Consider the following 7416-nt stretch of genomic DNA (forward strand, 5'->3'; position numbering starts at 1 on the left):
TTTACCGGCCCTGCTTCACCCTTTCCGCTCTGCAGTTGGGCGATTGCTAACCCTTGCTCGGCGATGGCCGCCCTCTGCTCCTGCAGTATTTCAAAAATTAAACGTAAGTTAATGTCGTCGTTTGGTGCGCCCGGTTCTCTCCGGCCCCTATCCCGGGATATCGTAACGGAATGGTGGGTATTGAGAGGATCGGAAGCCGGTAGGGCGGCGTTCTCTTGATCTACGGTATTTTGCCGGTTGAGTCCTTCCCTTGAATCAACGGGGTTTAGATCAGCGGGGTTCGGCAATGCTCGCAGTCCGCTCCCTTCGTTTTCCGCCACGATCTCGGTATTATTGACATGACCGGATTGTTCGACGTCAGCCAATCGGACCGTTTTCACAGAGATGGGTAGGGACGCTTTTGGTTTCGATGAGTATGGTAGGAATCAAGGCCAAATACCACTATTATCCTAAGCCCCACGGTGGGCGCCAAACTGTTTACCCCGGTTTCAGATAATCAATTAAATTTGTAAATGGGTATAGGATATGTGTTTCGTTCTTGATGTGTGTTGGATAAAGAAAGTAAATATTTGAGAGCACCTTAATAAAACGGCTAAAGATGATAGTTGGCTAGTAACACAAGTGTCCGTGTGTAATATATGATATTTGATGGATTGAATTCACTAACAACAATAACGAGTGGCCTTGGCCGAATCAAATAATGAGAGAGATTGTATATATAAATTCTTCTATTACAAGTGTTCTTAGAAGGTAGAAAGAGCCAACCCCCTTCAAGGGAGGAGAACATGCTCTATATATAGTGCCATGCTCCTAGATCTCACACAAATGAGGACTAATAAAATAATCATGACAAGGACAACCCTGCACGGATTTTGTCACGACCCAACCCCGTAGGTCGTGACTGGAGCCCTACTTGGGCACCCTGACATACCTATCCATATCTGATCACATCCAAATAGCATATACGGCCATAAACACTATATGCCGTCTCAAACTATGTCAAACTGTATCAGACACAATTCAGCGCAAACATATACATATACTTATATCGAAAAGCCGGCAAGGCTATCAAATGTGTCAAAAGCCGACAAGGCTAACAAATGGCACAACGGCCCCAAAACATATACAAAATGCACGCCGACAAGGCTACCATAGCGAATAGGATCATACAAACACATCTGAACAGAAGTAGGCACACACACCCACAAATACGTCTACAGACCTCTAAGCAGACCAAACGGATCATATGGCGGGATAGGGCCCCGCCGTACCCCTGAACAAATATATATACATATGCATCAAACAAGTATATATACCAAAATGTAGGCTCCGGAATAAGAGGAGCACTCCAAACAGCAGAAGAGGGTGTCCTAAACTGGTGGATCACCAAACTGTGCGTCTGTACCTGCGGGCATGAAACGCAGCCCCCCGAAGAAAGGGGGTCAGTACGAAATATGTACTGAGTATGCAAAGCAGAAAATACAGAAACAAATCTGAAGCATAAACGAAATAGTAGTACAGAACATAAGTATAAATCCAACATATCAAAATGTTTACTTTAAAACATAAGTCATGCGTAGGGTACAGAAGAATATGGTCGCCCGCCCGTCGATGGCGCCATAACACAGCATAACACCAGAATGTTTCAAATCTCCGTATCCCCGTCACATATCACATCACAACATAACGCCATACACAGCATAACACCAAATATATGTGGAACCCGACCCTCTTTTGCGAGTATCTCGGTGAACCATAAACACAGCATAACTCCGGAGTATATCAAAGTGCGCACGATAACAGAACTGGCCCGGGAACCGGCGAAAGATATAACAGAACGCACGAGCAGAGTCATGAGTAACCATATGCATAAAATCATTATCATAGACTCAAATATAAGTAAATGACCATACTTGAAATTCGAAATGATAATCATACCAAATTCTTTCAAAAGTCGTCCGAATTACATAAAGGAAAGTCGCGGGATCCATGGACGGGTATTGACCCGAGTCGGGTCCGCCTATGGAAAACATACTCATTATATGCCATATAAACTTCTACAAAAATATTGAAGCAATCCGAGCCTTTCTGTGAAAGATATGGCGTTCACAAATTACAAAGTTCTTTAAAGTGAAACTTTTTTATGTAAAGTTCGGAAAGCGATTATTTCAAAGACATAATGGTTCATATTTCATCAAATCATACATAAGAGTGCCAAGGAATATATATATAAGGATCATAACATGCTCGGATTTCGAATTTAGAATTTCCTCGAGGCTCGTGATATAGCCTATTGAAAACTAAGGCATGCCAAAAGAAAGAAGGGTTGCGCTTTACATACCTTGTCGTTTCTCAAGTTAACCATAACTTAGGTCTTGGACTTCACCAATCTACAAATAATACCAAATATGCTAATAATTAAATTAGGATACTCTTTCAAACCAACCCTTAATTACTTAGAAATCTAACGATATTCGGGCAACATCTTCCCTAAAAACATAATAATCCTCGTGATTCCAACTTAGCCAAAATATCAATCACCATACCAACAACAATATCAATTTATCCGATTTTCAATACAGTTTTCGTAATTCTTTCATCTAGCAACGTAGATACGATTCGGATAGCTCAAATATGTCTAGAAGAGAGGATTATTACCTCATGTGCCAAGAAATAATTTTCTTCCGCCTTACTTCACTTCCAAGAAAGCCCGGATCCAACAACGCGATAAAATGGAATAACGAGATCCAACCGGTGAACAAACCCGAATATTATTCCCGAGAAAAATAATTAAAAAGAAAGAATTAAAATTGATCTCATGAATTTCTTGATCATGTTGCTGTAAACACAGTGTGTTGGCTACGTGTAATCACAAGGAACGAAAATTTGTTTCATTTAGGTGCTACCTCCGTGAAATTGCATCTATGTATGGCTTGGTATTTATTTTTTTTTTCAAACTGAAAATATCTCGTTGCTGCCTCCATTGTTGTTCCCAGCGCCCCTTTTCTGTATTTTCCTTTCATTTTTTTCAAGTGAGCTATCAACAATTCACTAGCTCTACACATTAATATAGAAAATGATGGACCTTTGGCCCTTACACGTGCCTTATGGCTAGGCCCACTAAAGTCTACTAATTATATGGTCTTGCTTCAACATGTCTTTTATTCACAAGGGTATGTCCCTTAAAAGTTATCCACTAATCAATATATTTAGTTTCACTATACGTCCCCACTTAATTAATTATACACATAATTAATTTATTAATCTCAATTCACTTGAACATGAACCAATTTTAACACACTTCGTATACTCATTATCATAACCATGAGGTAGAACTCTAGTTCATAGCCTCTTTACACATACACCAAATATTATTCTCAGTTACCGTCATCACACTTTTTAAGTCCTAAATTATTTTGGGACCTCAAACTCTTTGTACACCGAGCACTCAATTTTTATCCTTGAATATGATCAAGTTCTCCGGGCTCGAATAATTTTGCTCATATTGGACGATTAAATTTTTCTAGTCCAAAAATATGCGATATTATAGCTTGGACCGTATTTCATCAAATAAATTTCGAACCTCGACAAAGCTTATTTTCTTAGATTTGTTTAACTTCAAATATTTATAACACATTTGTACCATCACTACAACCACCCATAAGCTCGGGAGGATAACCTCGTTTTCGTTACTAATATCATTTTACTCACATGCTTTCCTACACATGAAAATACGGGATGTAACAGATTTGGTGGGATTGGACTGACGGCGCTGTCTGACACACGCATGGTAGGTAGTTGACTATGGCAGCACGCCACTGGCGCGGGGTCCGTACGCAACGGCCACACGGAACAACGGCTACTCGGACCAACGGCCACGAATGCTCGAGTCGTCGTTCTCGGATACTCGGGTCCCCAGGCTTGGGCGTTCCGACAATGCCGAAGGCGGATCAGTTGATGCCCCACTCCGGCCCAAACACTACCCCGGTCAAGGGCTAATAGTACCCGGTGCATTATTCTTCTTGCCTCGGGTTTCGGTCCCACCGGTTTGGCTTACATCCCGTTTTTACTATGTACAAGTTCAACAGCTCTTTAGCTTTCAAATTTAGTTTAGAGTGTGGATTGGAGTGTTCATCTCCTAAGTCAGTTTCTTAAGATATTCTTTGATGCTGTTTTGGCAAAGATGATTCTTACTTCCTTTGCAGCCACCACAGGTCCACTGTTACTTTTGCATGAACAAAGTTTTAAGTTTAGTGAAGTTTGTTTTTCCCATCTATAATAAGCGTGGGTTCTCATTAGTTTCGTCGCCCACCCCCAAGGGTATTACCGTAAATGACCACCCGTCATTTGGAATTTCACACCTACTTTCTTACGTGTCCTTGCATTAATTCTTACTTGATTGTTCCTTCCATTGCCCCTCACACTCCACTTCTCTTCTTCAATTTTTGTCGTGCACCATGAGAATTCGCTTCAATTTTCAGAGTCAATCTCACTTTACCCCACTAACATTTAAGGGTTGGGAAACGATACCCTTCACATATTGAACGGGAACCATAATCCCATATAACTCTTATTATTATTATTCAATTCACTTATTCTGTTGAAAATAAGGTACTTCTTTTAGGATATAACTTTATAACACAAAGAACAAACATAACTAAATTAATACTTTAAATAACAATATTGCCTTCATCTTACTACCACAAAAAAAATTCCTTCATCTAAATATATTTTATAAGGGTTTTTAAAAATTTCACATATGAATGACTAATTTTGCATAGTTTCTTGAAATTTGTATATCATAATTTTTTCTTGCAATGATCTCAAAATAATAAAAAAAAAAGCTCTTAATTTTTTACAGAAAGTAAGAAAGACGAAATCAAAGTATTCTTTTGGATGAAAATATTATGCTTCCCCTTTTAATAAAATGCCATGTTAAGTCCAAGGAACATAAGAAATAGTGGTTGATTTATAATTCTAAATTAGGCGGTTCTATATTTTTAAAGGAGTGAGCAGTAATTATTTTTTTGACAAATGGTTCATACTGGTAAATTAAACTATTGTTAAAAATTAAAATAATAATATGTTTGATCAAAATTAGTACAGTGGTCAGTGGGATTGTAAAATATTTTAATCGTACATATCACTGGCTCCTGTATTAATTTCGGTTTAACATATTATTATGTTAATTTTTAACAATAGTTTAATTTACCTCTATGAACCATTTGTCCAAAAAATGTTACTGCTCACTCCTTTAAAAATATCGAACCCCCTTATTTAAAATTCAAAATTCGTCACTATTACTTATGTCCTCGGATTTAACATGACATTTTATTAAAAGTGGAAGTATAATATGTTCATCCAAAACAATACTTTGGTTTCGTCTTTCTTAATCTCTGCAAAAATTTAAAAGTTTTATATACTTCTAAGATCATTGTGTAACACCCACTACCTTTGAACTAGGCTACGTTCATGATTCGGGACTTAGAAATCAAAAAAGGAAGCGTTACAATTCGAAAATTCCGTCATCACGGTGAAGGAAAATTTTACGACCAAGGTACGGGCCGTACAATGATGTACGGGCCATACATTAGTGGGCGTACCTCGTAGGGAAATTACAGAAGCCACTGGAAATTGGCATCCATGTACGGGCAGCGAAATACGGGCTGTACTTCAAGGTACGGGACGTACCTTGAGCCCGTACCTTGCCCGTCAAAAATCGATGCCCCCTGGAAATTTGACCCAATGTACGGCCACGATGTACGGGCCGTTCTTTGAAGTACGGACTGTACATTGAGGCCGTATATCACCCGCGTCGGCCAGAACCTATAAATATGAGGGTTTAGTTCTATTTTTCACTTTTCATTCTTCAAGCCCTGAGGACGAAGTTCTTCTCTCCCAACCGTCAAGATATATCAAGGTAAGCCTATTCCAATCATTCCAAGTGAATTCTAACATATATCCATGATCTTTAAATAGAATTCAATGCTTCAAAACTAGGGTTTTCAAGAAAACTCAATTAAAGGGATTCAAGACTAAAACATTGGGATTCTTCTACAAAGTTCAAATTTTTATTATGAGTTTGGAGTGTTACCAGGTATGTAGGACTTCTATCTACGTTTGAAAACATCTTTGTTCTTCCCCACGCCATGTCCTTCCATGATTACACCAGAAATCATCAAAACTAGGGTTTTAGCCATGTTCATGATGACCCTAGAATCATGTACCCGGTTATAATAGGTCTTGAATTCTTATTAATCCGTTATTGTATTCTTGATACATCATTTCGATTATTGAGAATCCGTCCGTAATCCATAAAAACCCACACTTTGCATTCCGTGGGTTCCTACATACAAGTTAATAAATGTTATACTTATTTTAATGAAACATCCTACATGTCTACACGTTTCCATGTAAGATATGTCATGTAATTAAATTCATGTTATATTACACTTATAATTCATGTTTACAAGTCATGTTTATGAAAATCATGGGCTCAGATGCCACTTATATTTATGTACATGTTTTTGGGAGTTGCACAAATTACCGAGAAGGCTCACGTAGCCTGAAACTAAGTTAGCCACCGTAGGATAAGGACTGTGTAATGACCCGTTTGGTTGTTATTGCATCTCCGACACTTTTGACCCTTTCTCGATCTTGGTTAGCTCACTTTTGACCCGAAGGGGTCATTGACACGCTTTTCGAGGTGTCTAGATTTGATTTGGGCGACCTCTTATGAAAATTGAGCTTAAAGCGAAAAATAGTTGACTCAAAGTTGACTTTTGGGTAAACGGACTTTTTTCGAAAATTCGTCAATTCCGAGAGGTCCGGATGGTCTTTTAGAACAACTGTGCATATTGGGTTCGGTTCACAATTCACTTGGATGCATGTTGAAACTTTCGTTGGAAAGTTAGTTTTAAGGTATCGGCGGTTGACTCGGTCAACGAGACCTCTAATGGAAATTCTGAGGCCACGAATGCGTTTGTAGCCTGTTTTTATGTATATCTACATATTTGGTTTGTGTTCGGGAGGTTCCGGGTGTCAAATTCAAATTTGGAAGACACTAGAATTTCTGGTGTCTGGTGCCTCCGATTCGGCCTCCGATTCGGTCCTCCAATTCGGCCTCCGATACGGTCCTCCAATTCGGCCTTCGATTCGTCCTCCAATTCGGCCTCCGATTCGGTGACGGCCAGTGACTGGGGTATTTAATGATATAAAACCCTAAATCTTTCCATTCATTTCTTATTCCTAAGCAGTTCATCTTGGGAGCTTTTCTAGAGGTTTCTTGGAGATATTTTTGGAATACTCTTGGAGGTAAATCTTGTTATCCCTCTTCTGTTTCTTTATTCCTAATCATCATAGATTCTCCCTTTCCTTTAATAATCCCTTAGTAATGGAAGATGAAAGTGGGTTTTG

General features: G+C 39.0%; 1 long non-coding RNA gene across 1 annotated transcript; it reads right to left on the reverse strand.

Annotated features, from left to right (window-relative positions):
• Positions 1–1084: 1084 nt before the first annotated feature.
• On the reverse strand, positions 1085–3010 carry LOC132599667 (uncharacterized). The gene is made up of 3 exons (XR_009566932.1): positions 2659–3010; positions 2342–2390; positions 1085–1405 (listed from the first exon to the last, which is right to left on the reverse strand). It is a non-coding gene; the product is annotated as an uncharacterized LOC132599667 (long non-coding RNA).
• Between the last annotated feature and the right edge of the window lie 4406 nt (positions 3011–7416).

The sequence above is a fragment of the Lycium barbarum genome, chromosome 6 (assembly GCF_019175385.1).
Source record: "Lycium barbarum isolate Lr01 chromosome 6, ASM1917538v2, whole genome shotgun sequence".
NCBI classification, from domain to species: Eukaryota; Viridiplantae; Streptophyta; class Magnoliopsida; order Solanales; family Solanaceae; genus Lycium; species Lycium barbarum.